This window comes from Solanum stenotomum, chromosome 12, assembly GCF_019186545.1.
Source record: "Solanum stenotomum isolate F172 chromosome 12, ASM1918654v1, whole genome shotgun sequence".
Lineage (NCBI taxonomy): Eukaryota > Viridiplantae > Streptophyta > Magnoliopsida > Solanales > Solanaceae > Solanum > Solanum stenotomum.
Window position 1 is genome coordinate 8,000,206 of NC_064293.1, and position 14,969 is coordinate 8,015,174.

Sequence of the window (14,969 nt, forward strand, 5' to 3'; positions counted from 1 at the left end):
TTAAATATTTTGTGTGTGCATTTCCATGACTGTGCCGTGTGTTTTTAAAATTAAACTTTCATCTTATCTAACTTAAAAATAGAACTTCCATCTTATTTAGCTTAAAAATAATATTTCCATCTTATTTAGTTTTAAAATAAAACTTTCATCTTATTTAGTTTAAAAATAAAAAATTCATCTTATTTAGCTTAAAAATAAAACTTTCATTTTAAGTTTACTAAAGTTATCTACATTTTAATTGATATATAAAATATAGTTTTTAAGTGAGTAGTAAACCATTTAATTAAAAACATGTAATTTAGTAGTGGAGTAAACATTTTAAGAGAAATCAAAATATAAATAAACATAAGAGTTAGGCAAATAAATCCAACTTCTAACATATTCATAAATAAAAATTGTAGTTATAAAATGTATTTTTTAATAGAAAAATATATTATCATAAGAACAACGAATAATTAAGATTGTGAATGTTATTATAAATGTTGTTAAAAATTATGTTAATAGACATGAATGTAAAGTGGTGTAGAAAAGAGAGTTTAAGAGGGTATTTTTGTTATTTTACATACTTTGTCACAGGATAAGTTTTCTTGGGATTACTATTCCAACCCAGAGAGGGATAACTCATCCCAGGACTAATTGTTAATCCTGGCCTTTGTAACCAAACAACAGACTAGAGGCCACTTAAAAATTATCCATGGATTAATTCATTTTATCCATCAACCAAATGACGCCTAACAACAAATAATATGATAATCATAAAAGAACAAGAGGTGATCAAAATCGAAGCAAAAGAGATGAAATGGAAGACTCTGTTTATCAGTTAACTTATTAATAGATCCATTACAAAGTATCAGATATTAATTCAGTAAAAAATTTAGCATAGAAATGCATCATTTGTTGAACTTGCAGCTCCATTTCTCTGAGGAGTTTCAGAATGCATCAAGAATCTTCGTTTAGCTGCAACCAGAGACAGTGTGTTCATAAATTTAATAATCTTAAATATTTCAATTACCAAGAAATCAATTTGTAGGGTCAAAATGGGAATCATTCAGTCGTAGAGTATGTAACGACTGGATACGATGATCCAATGGTGCAGAGAGAAAAATGTTGTCAAGAATCCTGTTGTGACAACAAACAAAGAGTACGCCTGATTGGTCTTCGGATTTCTTGATACGTAATGGCGGGGTTCCATTAATTATGAGACGAATGCCAGTGGCTCAAAATGCGTAGTACTGAAGAGGTATAGGGATGAGTGAATATTCCTATACTGATTCGCAAGAAAGCAAGGAGGAACCCGAAGGGAATCCATATGATGATGAAAAGAGACATAAGTGGTGTTGGTTTTTTGATAAAACGACCATCGTGGAATTTAATAGGCTTAGGACGTTTGTTTGTACTTACCTCCTTTACTTTTGGGTTTGATGGTACAAAGTATCCTTCCTTACACAGTGTCATAAAAGGAATGTCAGTATCGTGATCACCAAGCCAATCTCAGGGAATTCAAAGAAGTTTGAAACTCCTTGCGAGCGAAAGCAAGGTGTTTGTCTTCTAGGGAACATTTCTCTGGGAGCTTTGTTGACGTGAAACCCTTGCCGACATGGAATTGCAGTCTCCGGCATGGCCAATTCGGCCACTGGTTGGGCTAATGAGGGTGACCAGTCAACCTTGTTAGCCTATAACAACAACTTTCCTGAACTGATACATAATGCGTTGAAAAATAGAGACGTTGAGAAGGACAAATAAACAGGTAAGGAAGGGATGATCAATACTAAGGTAAAATACGTTGATTTAGTTAAACCTGCAATGAATCTGCAAGGCAACAAAGTGGCAGAACAACAACTGGTGATGCGACCTATTGGATACAATGAAGGCGTACCAAGAATCACATGGACGGAGGAGAAGGTTCAACAGATGAATGTAGTTGAGGAGTTACAATTAGCTGTCATAGGAAAGTTTTCCTATGGATGGCCAGAGGTGAATGAATTAAGGACCCTAATTCCTAAACAATGCAAAGTGAAAGGAGATTGCAAAATAGGATTGTTGAGAAACAGATACATCTTGATACGTTTCAATCTAATGAAGGATTACATAAACATATTGCCGAAAAGCGTCCATTACATAACAACAAAAGATGGTATAGCATATCAAATGAGAACTTTCATTTACGATACTACTTTTACGTCGGAGAAGGAAACAACACAAGTTATGGCCTGGATTTCGTTTCCAGATCTGCTTCACACTTTCTTTGCGTAAGAATCACCGTTCTCTCTAGCATCGGCAGTGGGAAAACCTATTCAATTGGATTCAGCTACCATTAATAAGACTCAGCCAAGTTGTGCAAGGGTTAAGGTCCAAGTGGACTTGGCAACTAAATTACCTAAATTGGTGGAGATTGAGGTGGTCAATGAGAAAACAAAAAAATCGAGGGTTAAGGCTGTTAAAATACAATATGACATGCTTTTAAAGTGCTGCCACATATGTAACCTGCAGGGTCATGAGGAAATGGAATGTAAAATCTTACATCCAAAACTGAAAGAGAAGAAGTTGACAGAAAACTTGGCAGAAGATTCCTATGATGCAGATGCCAATAGTAAAACTCCCATTCAAAGGAGTTTCATCAATGGGAGGGTGGTATTCACCAAATGGACTGTGACTAATAGAAGGTTCAGTGCTGATAAAGGAAAACTAATGGATGAGCCACAATCTAAGGTCACTTCTGAGAACCTTTTTGATGTGTTACAAGATGAGGAAGATTCAACTAAGGAGAAGATACAAGAGGCTGGAGAAGATACAAGAGGCTGAGCATGGGAGAGGAAGTGATAGGAAGCGAACTTCAAAACATTACGCTTCCACAAAAAACATTTCACAGGTGCAGGATGCAGGGCAAAGGGATGAGAGCCACATTAATGAGGAATTAAATGCACTTGCCAAATCCTTAGATAATAGTGTTACAAACAATTGTCCAGCTATGAATGATGAATTGAACAAAGATGACAACACTTCTATAACTATTATAGTCGTTTTTTATAAGATAAGTCAAGAGGAACCACACTCCAGTATCCAGGAGACAACTGCAACAGAGTTGGTAGTCAGCCGTGATGTTGAGGAACATATACACATCATGAAGGGCACAGAAATACATCAGATATTAGCAACAACAGAGTATGAAGTACCTCTTCAAATTGATGATCCCAATCAAGTCATAAAGAAGAAAGAAGGAATATATCCAGTAGTTTCTCAGATACAAGGTGATCAAACTCCGTACAAAGATGAGACTTCTCTAGCAATCTTNGCACAGAAATACATCAGATATTAGCAACAACAGAGTATGAAGTACCTCTTCAAATTGATGATCCCAATCAAGTCATAAAGGAGAAAGAAGGAATATATCCAGTAGTTTCTCAGATACAAGGTGGTCAGACTCCATACAAAGATGAGACTTCTCTAGCAATCTTCAATACAGTCTCTCCAGTTCATGTGTAGCATAACATTGTCTCACATCAGTTGGAAGACATAGAGGATAGAGTCAACAATGAGAAATCACATCCAGAGGCAGCCGTAAGTGAAGACAAAGAGGAAGAAAGCAATCAGATCACAGAGAACAGGATTTTGACACTTGCTGGAGTATCACCACTAACTAAACCCAAATCTAGGAAAGTTAAAATCAAGGTGGAGCAACAATCAATTAGGGCTAATCCTGGTAAGGTAGTTAAAGCTAGTGTTAAATGATGATAAAAGTTTTGTTTTGGAATGTGAGATCAGTAAGGTCTCAAAATTCATTCCACATAATTCAAATGCTTCACATATATCATAAATTTGTTATTATTGCCTTAATGGAGCCATTCCAGGAAGTGAGACAAATTCACAGATTCAAAAGAAGATTGGGGATGCAGTATGCAAATTTGAATCAAAATGGTAAGATGTGGATATTTGTTCAAGAGCATGTACAGATGGAAGTTATCTCTAACACTGAACAACAAATATCATTACAGTTGCACTTCCAGGAAACTGGTCAAACTGTAGTCACCACTACAGTTTATGCAAAATGTGATGCTCAGGATATGCAGGAGTTGTGAGATGACATCTACTGCCTAAGTTCATCTATGACTCTCCCTTAGTTAATAGGAGGAGATTTTAATGTAATATTGCATGAGGAGGAGAATATTGGAGGTTTACCTGTATACCCTCAAGAAAATGAGGACTTTGCATTCTGTGTAAACTCTTATGACCTTCTAGATATCCATTTTACAGGAAGTCCTTATACTTGGTGGAATGGGAGAATTGACCAAGACTGTATCTTTAAAAGGCTTGATAGATTTTTTGTCAATGCTAACCTTTTAAGTACCTTTAGAGGAGCTGAGGTGGTTCATCTATCAAGGGATGGGTCTGATCATGCTCCACTTCTCCTCTCTTGTGGGGGTCAAGAGAGGGTGATTCATAAACCTTTTAAATTCCTAAAATTCTGGACAGACTAAGAGGATTTTTTGGAGGTGGTAAGGAACAACTGGGTGTCAGCAGAGAGTGATGTATTCATCAATTTGAAGCAAAAATTGAAGAAGACTAAGACAGCTCTGTCTCAGTGGAGTAGGGAGAAATTTGGAGATATTTTCAAGCAGCTCTCCATCAGGGAGGAAATAGTCAGAATCAAGGAAAAGCTATTTGAAGAATCTCTATCTGCAGGTAATAGAATGATTCTTCAGAGGGCATAAGCAGAACTGAAGATTTATGTCCATTATAAGGAAGAATATTGGAGGCAGAAAGTTGGAATCCAATGGTTTGTTGAAGGAGAAAAGAATACTAGGTTTTCCCACTGCCTGGTAAATGGAAGAAAGTGAAGGTTACAAGTGAACAAAATCAAGAAATCGTATGTGGGTAGAGGGCCAGGCTTTGGTGCAGCAGAAGCAAAGCTTTTCTTCCAAGATTAGTTCTCAGATAGAAGGGCAGAGGTAGAGCTGACTTTACTGGATCATATTCCTACTGTGATCAATGATGTGGAGAATGAAATGATTAATAGCCTTTCTACCTTTGAAGAGGTTAAGGCTGTGGTTTTTGAATTAAATGGGATAGTGCCAGTGGGCCTAGGGCTGGGCATAAATACTGAAAAGCTGAAACACCGAACCGAACCAAATTTTTTTGGTATTTTGATTTTCAGTATATATTTTCGTATTTTCGGTATTTCGGTTCGGTTTTTGGTATGTGATTTTTGTATTTTCGGTATTTCGGTTTAATCAAAATACATTATATTATAATATAAATTGATATTATATTAATTATTAATATTAAAAATTATAGGCAAAATGCAAAATTAGGTCTAAGACTTCTCAAATTTTTTTACTTTTCAAACTTTTCCAGTTCGGCAGTTCCTCCCATCGTCACACGTCCCACTTCCCACGACCCAGTTGACCTTGACCAGTTCCCACTTCCCACATTCCGGCGTCGGCCAACGACATCGAGGCTCTGACCGACTGACCTCCGCGACCAAAAGCAACCGACCAACAGCAAGTCAACAACAAACCGGCAAGGGAGGGCCTGATGGTCACTAGGCACCTCTTTCAGAAGGCCTGGGAAGTGGTGGGTGTGGATGTAGTTAAGGTGGTGAAGGCTTTTTATGAAGGTGCTACCCTCCCCAAGTCTATTACTCATACTAATTTGGTTCTTCTACCAAAGAAAGAAAATGTATAAACTTTCTCTGATATGAGACCTAATAGATTTAGTAATTTTCTTAACAAAGTAATCTCTAGGGTAGCACATGATAGATTGGTGAAGTTGTTGCTGAAATTGATATCCAAAAATCAATCAGGCTTTGTCAAAGGGAGAAATATTACTGAAAATGTGCTTCTAGCCCAGGAGATTATTGCTGACATTATATGTAAAGGTGCAAATGCGGTTAATAAATTGGTCATGACCAAAGCTTATGACAGGGTGAACTGGACTTTTTGAATTAAATTTCTGGAAAAGATGGGGTTTGATGCTGCTGTTACAGACAAGGTATGGAGACTACTTGCAAATAATTCAATCCTAATCAATGGACAAGCACAAGATTTCTTCCATTCAACAAGGGGTGTCAAGCAAGGAGATCCCTTATCTCCAGCACTTTTTGTTTTAACAGCTGAAGTTTTATCTTGGGCTTTTAATTCTTTATTCCTTGTTCCTGACTTTAAAGGCTTTGATATGCCAAAGTGGAGTGATCAGATCAACCATTTGGCTTATGCAAATGATACCATAATATTTGTATCAGCAAACAAGAAGTCTGTGGAAATGGTTATGACAACTTTACAGAAGTATGAATTACAATCCGATAGGCACTATGTAATGTAGAGCACCCATATGAGTCTAGTTATCAAACCGCACTGTAGAATGTCCACACCTAAGCTCCCACCAAATCTCTTGATCAAACATGTCTCTAGCTTCTAGCATATGTTTCCATGTCTAAGATCCACCCCTCCATTCAACCATCTGGGCCCCTTATTCTTACAATATTTGTTCCATATGAAGATAGACCAAAGTGATTTTTGAGTTATGAACACCCACCACAACTTAGAAAACAAAGCTTTTTCTACATCAAAAAAAGACCTGAAACCTAATCCTCCTTCTTCCTTAGGTTTACAAATTTCAGACCATGCAACCCAATGCTTGCTTCTCCCAACTTCCTTAGTAGACCAAAAAACCTAGCAAAGGTTTTATTCAGGTCATATATCACACACTTAGGAGGGTTGATAGTAGAGAGTAAATATATAAGAATGTTATTCAGGACAGTGTTAATCAGTACAACTTTGTCACCAAAGGATAGCATTTTCCCCTTCCATGCTTGCAACTTGTTATGACTTTTCTTGACCAAACCTGAAAAATGACACTTTTTCTTCTTTCCATGGATTATGGGACAGCCCATGTAAATGATTGGGAACTTGCCTTTTTCAAAACCAGTAACAGTCCTCACCTCATCCACCGGAGCATTCTCAAAATTACCATGTATGAAAAACTCACTCTTTTGTTTATTCACCAACTGTCCGGATTGTAATTCATACTTCTGTAAAGTTGTCATAACCATTTCTACAGACTTCTTGTTTGCTGATACAAATATTATGGCATCATTTGCATAAGCCAAATGGTTGATCTGATCACTCCACTTTGGCATACCAAAGCCCTTAAAGTCAGGAACAAGGAATAAAGAATTAAAAGCCCTAGATAAAACTTCAGCTGTTAAAACAAAAAGTGCTGGAGATAAGGGATCTCCTTGCTTGACACCCCTTGTTGAATGGAAGAAATCTTGTGCTTGTCCATTGATTAGGATTGAATNTATGGAACAAATATTGTAAGAATAAGGGGCCTCAGATGGTTGAATGGAAGTGTGGATCTTAGACATGGAAACATATGCTAGAAGCTAGGGACATGTTTGATCAAGAGATTTGGTGGGAGCTTAGGTGTGGACATTCTACAGTGCAGTTTGATAACTAGACTCATATGGGTGCTCTACATTACATAGTGCCTATTACTGAACAATACAACTTACAACTGGATGAGGTAAGGCAATTATTCACAGAAGGTAGGTGGAATGAGGAATTGATATCAAATATATTCAATGAGGAAATTGTGATCATATTAAAGGATTGGGCCAGCCACGTGTTGAAGAAGAGGAATGGGACAAAGCTTGGTGGATGGTCAATGATAATGGAAAGTTCTCTGTTAGATCTGCTTGGGAGGTCAGTAGACCAAAAAACGATACAAACAAGGGATTACTCAGTTGTTGGGAAAAATGGGTGCCTTTTAAAGTGTAATTTTGCTCATGGAGAATTTAGAAGAAAAGACTGCCAATTGGGGAAGTTCTCATCAATAACAGGATTGCTAACTCTGTGGAGTGTTGGTGTTGCAATCAAGGTGTTCAAGAATCTATTGAACACATTTTCATGAAATGCCCTGATTCTGAATCACTGTGGAAGGACTTTGCAGCAACTGCTGGACTATTTGGTCCTTTTTTACAACTAAGAGACACATTTAATAAGTGGGAAACAACAGATGTGGTGCCTAAATTGAAGCATTTGTATAAGGTTGTTCCTATGTTTATTGTGTGGTAAAATTTGGAGAAGGAGCCCATGGTGATAAGATGTCTAGAAGAAGCATGAAAATGGGTATTAACATGGATCTTTATTTCATGGAAAAAAGCCTTTATCCTTGGTTAATAAATTTGCCTACTTCATGGGCTGAACTGGTCTTTAAGCTGAATCAGTACAGTCCTAAGATTGGATGTAAGGTGGTGTATTAGAAGCCTCCCTCAGGGGGTACTTTTAAATGTCACACAGATGGAGCTTGCAAAGACAATCCTTGTCCAAGTTCAGGTGTCTATTGTGTTAGAGATGCTGTAGGAAGATTCATCTATGCTAAGACTAAAAGGCTGGGGTATCGTACTAACTTGATAGAAGAAATAAAAGCTTTTCGGCTAGGATTGGAATACTGCACCTCTCAGAATCTATTGCCTCTTACTATGGAAACAGTTTCACTATCTGTTAAAAAGATATTAGATGGCTTATGGGAGATTCCTTGGAATGTGGCTATGGATGTAAGGAAGATTTGGAGATTAATGGAAGGAGTTCCAATGGTGGTGGAACATGTATATCGAGAAGGAAACAAGCTGGCTGATTTTTTAACTAATGAATTTTTTTCTTTTGGAGATGCTGATAGTATAACATATGCTAACATTCAAGAGCTACCAAGAGATGCAAGAGCAATATTAAGCATGGACACAGCCCAGGTTCCAAACCTAAAAATAAGAAAGTTACAAAATGGAACCTTCAACTAACAAAGATTGGCGAAATAAACAATCAAAGTAATACAATACAAGCAAGTGAACTTCCTGAACTGCGATAGAAATATGAAAGTTGAAGCGGAACAGAAAATAAACCAGCAGAAATGCAGAGGCAAGAAAGTAAAGATGACAATACCTGGAAGTTAATAATGATTAAGGGAGCTACACAAGAAGGAAACGCCATTGACTCGCATTCGAAGGCTAATCGAGATTAATGGATACCTTTGCTTTCCCCTAGTGGCAGTGGTATCAGCTCCTCGTTAGGCTTATCCTGTCATGGGAGGAATGTGAAGTAGAAATTAATCACTGATATGGCTTATTCAAGGGAGAGTGGAGAGGTTTCATCACTTATCTCACAGGAAGGTCATGGATCCATGGTGGTGGAGTTGGAGAAGTCTCTATTGGGTGTTCATACATGGTATTTGTGATACTTGTAAATACCCAGAGTGTATGTGCCCAGAACTCATTCATTTTATGATCTTGACTTCATTCTTGTCGAAGGCGGAATTGAATCATTCTCCGACACAGCTCCGGCGATGGTGTGGCGCTTCAGACGAGGGTTTGGAAAGTTCTTTATGCTTTGGTAGATTAGAATCATTAGATATAGTTTAGTGTAATTCCTTTTTTTTTTTCTTCTTTTCCGTTCTGTTTGGACAAGTTGGGCTATTTTAGTCTAAGTTGTGTTATAGTAATAAAATGACCATTGTGGTCTTTCATAAAAAAAAATAGAAGCCAATCTCAGGTTGAGTATCTCTAAAAGTGCTTGTAAGAGTATCAACTTTGTTCTTCCCAACAAGAACTACGGGCGATATAACAGGCCACTTGCTCTACCTTTTTATGTTTCAATCTCAGTTCCTAAAACGATATCCATCCCTAAGTAGTCTTTCAAAAATGGCTCCACCATAATCCTGTGTTGGCTGTCAATACAAAGTTTCCCACACGAGAAGAATACTCTCCAAGACTCGGGATGAAGGTCTTCTAAATAGAATTTTGGTAGCACGACATGTGTTGTTGATTCTATATCGGAAACCTTCATCTCTACAAAAGTTGCAAAGACAACAACTTGTATTCCAGCAGACGATGAAATAACAAAGAATCCCCGCGATGGGTGAATCTAAGAGAAGAAATAGTGACCTTAAGACCCCACCAACATCGAAAGCTATCATCGCGATATACGCAAAAGAGTTACTATACACTACATTAAAAATGATTTTTACCGGTAAGTAATTAACGACAATAGCTCAACTGCCGCTAAATATGTACTTTTAGCAGCAATTAACACTCTTTGTATATGTCCCTAAAGCCTTTAGCGACATTGGATTTAATGGCACCTATTTATTGCCGCTAAAAGTTGTTTTTGTTGTAGTGCTACCTCGTAGTTAAGTTTCATCCAAGTCTATTACAACGGTGTCATTCTCTCAATTGATTGTAAAACTGTTAGGTAACACCTCTCTAAGTGGTCATTGGTAGCACTTTATATATATACAGTAAAACCTCACTAAATTAATACTCGGTTAATTAATAATCTCTCTAAGATAATAATTTTCTCCGGTCCCAACTTGAGCCAATGGAAAAATCATTTATTTCGATAAGATGATAAGATAATATATTTTTTCAGAAGATCCCTATATAAATATATGGCCCAATTAATATTATAAATTAATAATTCTTTAAAAGTACAAATATATCTAAGAAAATTTAGTGAAATATGATGTTATTATGTTCTGCTTTTTTGTTAAACTTTAAACCTAGTGGAAGTTCATCTTTAAGTTTTCTTATTGCATCCAAGAGTTTCAGAGTTGTCTTTTTCTAATTGCACCATAAAATCGTGAAGAGTTCTAGTTACAAGTGTTTCCTTACGCGTAACTGGTTCCAAAGAAATTGTATCATTTTCGACTTTATCATGAACATTGTTTTTCCAATGATATTCACAATTTGTTCTAAGCTCTGGACCTTAGAACATGTATCATTTTCACCCATCTAATAGGTTATTAACATCTATTTTATTGTGGTAGCTAAGATCATTAATCATGACCTCAAGTTTATGAATGGCGTTTTCACAAGTGGGTTCTTTCAAATTCTTTGAGATTTCATCCCTAAACAGTTTTTTTGGTGTCCAAACACTCTGTAAATTAAGAAATATTAATTTATCAATTAAATAATACCTCTATAAAATAATAATAATATTTCATGGTCCTACCTATATTAATTTAAAGAGGTTTTACTATATATAAATTAGCTAAATATTTGATCACGTTCAATCCTACACCTCAAATGAAATGTAGTACAGTCATAGCAATAATAAACCCAACGAAAATTGGGGTCGATCCCACAAGGAATACGCGCGTGTCAAGATGTTGAGTGTGAAAATTTATAACTTTCCTAAGCTTATCTTCAGATAAAAGAGTGATTGAGTAATTAAATATAAAACTAGATTATTTTCTAAGCTAGGATTAATCAACACTAAAAGTGCAATAAATATATTTTGTTTTTCAATTAAGAGAGGGACCGGAGTTGTAGCCTCAATATTACATGACTAATTCATGAACACAAGTAGCTTGCTCAAATGCATAGGATTAATGAAAATTATCCAATTGATAATAACTTACAAGAATTTTCCAACTCTATCAAGCTAATCCCAAAAGTTCTTCCAAACACAAAGGAAAATATTAAGACCCAATTGATAGACCCAAGTAGAAATCTCCCTATTCCTAGTTTGGAAGAAAGCCTCTACGGACTTTTTGAGTACCGACTCTTTCAACTCAACTAACATAGGATCAAGGCCTTGTTTAGACTTCACATCCATCACAAAGGACGATTCAGAACCATTATGGACCATGACACCACCCTTGGTGGAACCCACTAGTTGGACACCTAGTTAGGCCAACCTATGCACCTCACGAACCAACTCTTTCTTGTCATCCTCTACATGAGCCACACTACCTATGGACAACCTACTAAGTGCGTCCGCTACCACATTAGTTTTGCCGGGGTGATAAAGGACACTCATTTCATAATCCTTCAACAATTCTAACCACCTTCGTTGATGAAGATTCAAGTTCTTTTGACTAAACACATATTGAAGACTTTTGTGATTGGTGAAAACATCCACATTGACCCCATACAAATAATGCCTCCATATTTTCAAGGCAAACACAACCGCCACTAATTCAAGGTCATGGGTAGAATAATTCTTCTCATGGACTTTAAGTTGCCTTGAAGCATAGGCAATCACCTTACCATTTTGCATAAGCACACATCCTAACCCAACTCTAGAGGCATCACAATATACCACAAAACCATCCGTACCTTCCAGTAAAGTCAATATCGGGGTGGAAGTAAGTCTATCCTTCAACTATTGGAAACTTTTCTCACAAGATTCCGACCACACAAACTTAGCTTTCTTTTGTGTCAAAGCCGTCAAAGGAGAAGCAATGGAAGAAAATCCCTTAATAAACCTTCTATAGTAACCGACCAAACCCAAAAAGCTTCTAATATCTGAAGGATTTAGAGGTCTAGGCCAACTCTTGACTGCATCCGTCTTCCTAGGATCCACCTCAATACCCTTGCTTGACACAATATGACCAAGGAAAGCTATGGATCTTAGCCAAAATTCACACTTGCTAAACTTTGCAAAAAGTTGGTGGTCTTTAAGAACTTGCAACGCAATCCTCAAATGGTCCACTGTTCATTCTCACTCCTTAAATAGATCAAAATATCATCGATAAACACAATCACAAACATGTCTTGGTATTGCCTAAACACTCTATTCATTAGGTCCATAAATGTCACTGGGGCATTAGTTAAGCCAAATGACATCACAAGGAATTCATAATGCCAATACCTAGTTTGGAAATCTATCTTGGGTATATCATCCCCTCTCACCCTCAATTGGTGATACCCTGAACGAAGGTCAATTTTTGAAAAGTAAGTAGCCCCTTGAAGTTGATCAAACAAGTCATCGATTCTCGGAAGGGGATATTTATTCTTAATGGTCACTTTGTTCAATTGACGATAATCGATGCACATTCTAAGATACCCATCTTTTTTTCTAAAACAACACTGGAGCACCCCAAGGAAAGACACTCGGTCGGATGAAGCCCTTATCTAATAAATCCTTTAGTTTCTCTTTCAACTCGGCCAGAGCCATTCTATAAGGAGGAATGGAGATAGGTTGCGTATCCGGTAAAAGGTCAATACCAAAATCTATTTCCTGCTGGGAGGAATACCGAGCAAATCATTGGGGAAAATTTTTGGGAACTCATTCACTACCGGAACCAACTCTAGAGAATAGGTTTCAGATTCAACATCCCTCACCCTAACAAGATGATAAATACGCCCTTTTGAGATCATCTTCCTCGCTTTAAGGCAAGAGACAAATTGACCTCTAGTTATAGAATTTCCCCCCTTCCACTCTAAGATAGGCTCATTTGGAAATTGAAACCTAACCACCTGAGTCCTACAATCGATAGAGGCATAACATGCATGCAACCAATCCATACCAAAATCACATCAAAGTCTAATATGTCTAATTCTACCAAATCCACCAAGGTAACTCTACGGGACAAGGAAATATGACAAATTCTATACACCCTCTTAGCCACTACCGAATCACCAACTGGGGTAGAAACCGAAAAAGGGTCTAATAACACTTCGGGGAGCATATCAAACTTATTGGCCACATATTGTGTCACAAATGACAAAGTATCACTGATATCTAACAAGGCATATACATCAATATTAAATACTATTGACATACCGGTCATAACATCCAGGGAGCTCTCTTAGTTATTTCGGGATTGAAGAGCATAAAAATGGTTTTGCTTTGGAGCATTGGAGTTTGAACCGCTAGGAGGAGATTTCTTGTATCTTTCCCCTTGGCCGAAAGTGTTGGGGAATTCCTCAATTGATGACCACTCTTACCACAACTAAAACAAACACATGTGCCGGCTAGGCACTTCCCATCATGTTTCTTCCCACATTTTGCACAATCCAGCCTATTCATATAAGAACCACCACTATTACCTCCTTGTGGTTTAGGGTTGGAAACCCTATCTTTGTTACCCATTGGAGCACTAGAGGAGCCTTGGTTGGAAAACCCTTGTTTGAACCTTTGTCGACCTTGTCCATCAGACCTAGCATTGGAGAATTTCCCATCACCGGTCCTAGCTCTTTTCACCTCCTTATTCTTTTTCTTGAGTTTTGAATCCTTAATTTGTTGAGTGCACCCCATAAGCCTTGAGATATCCATGTCATGATGGAACATTGTCGTACGATATTCTTCTTCAACCAAGTCGGACACACCCATCAAAACTTACTCATCTCATCCCTCGAATCTTCCACCATAGTCGGAGCATACTTGGACAATTGGGTGAACTTTATGGCATACTCTTTCACGCTCATACTTCCTTGACGAAGGTTAATGAATTCTTCCACCTTAGCTTCCCTCAACTCTTGGGGAAAGAATCTATCAAGAAATGCCGATTTAAACCTCTCCCAATCTATGGGACCCGTTCCTACCAGCCTATTCCTCTTCCATTGATTATACCACACTTGAGCAACACCTTTCAATTATTAATCAGCCAACTTCTCTTTCTCTACCAAAGTCACCCCCATAATATCAATTACTTTATAAACCTCTTCCACAAATTCTTAAGGGTCCTCTTCCACTTTGGAGCCATGAAATTTGGGCGGGTTCATTCTAGCAAAATCCCTAACCCTTGAAGCGGCCAAATTCACATTAAGATTTACCGGAGCTACAACCTCTCTTTGAGCCGTTACAGCTTGAGCCAAAATTTGGAAAGCTGACCTAAACTCCACATGGGTCACATTCTCAGTCAAAGGGTCAACCAGAGCTTGATTAGCTTAAGGAGGAGCTCCTTGATTCACATTCTCATCGTCCACCCTTCTAGCGTTAACCCTTCGTGTATTCATATCCTGAAGACACGAGAAGAATTAGAAGAGGGACTTTATAGAGTAAAACTCTAAGGCACGACTCAAGAGTAATAAAAGAAATGAGGTTTCCTAAACATCTTATAGCCTCTCATTCATAAGTGTGGCATGCTTCACACTCGTGAACAAGACTCTACTAGACGTATATCATCCTAGAATCGTTCTAAACCTTGTGCTCTGATTACCAAGTTTGTCATGACCCAAGGCACCCCCTAGA

At 37.5% G+C, this 14,969-nt stretch overlaps 1 long non-coding RNA gene and 1 pseudogene across 1 annotated transcript; both read right to left on the reverse strand.

Annotated features, from left to right (window-relative positions):
* Positions 1 to 874: 874 nt before the first annotated feature.
* On the reverse strand, positions 875 to 14,108 carry LOC125847029 (glycerol-3-phosphate acyltransferase RAM2-like; annotated as a pseudogene).
* LOC125848537 (uncharacterized) lies at positions 2,908 to 3,476 on the reverse strand. The gene is made up of 2 exons (XR_007444531.1): positions 3,338 to 3,476; positions 2,908 to 3,071 (listed from the first exon to the last, which is right to left on the reverse strand). It is a non-coding gene; the product is annotated as an uncharacterized LOC125848537 (long non-coding RNA).
* Positions 14,109 to 14,969: the final 861 nt, after the last annotated feature.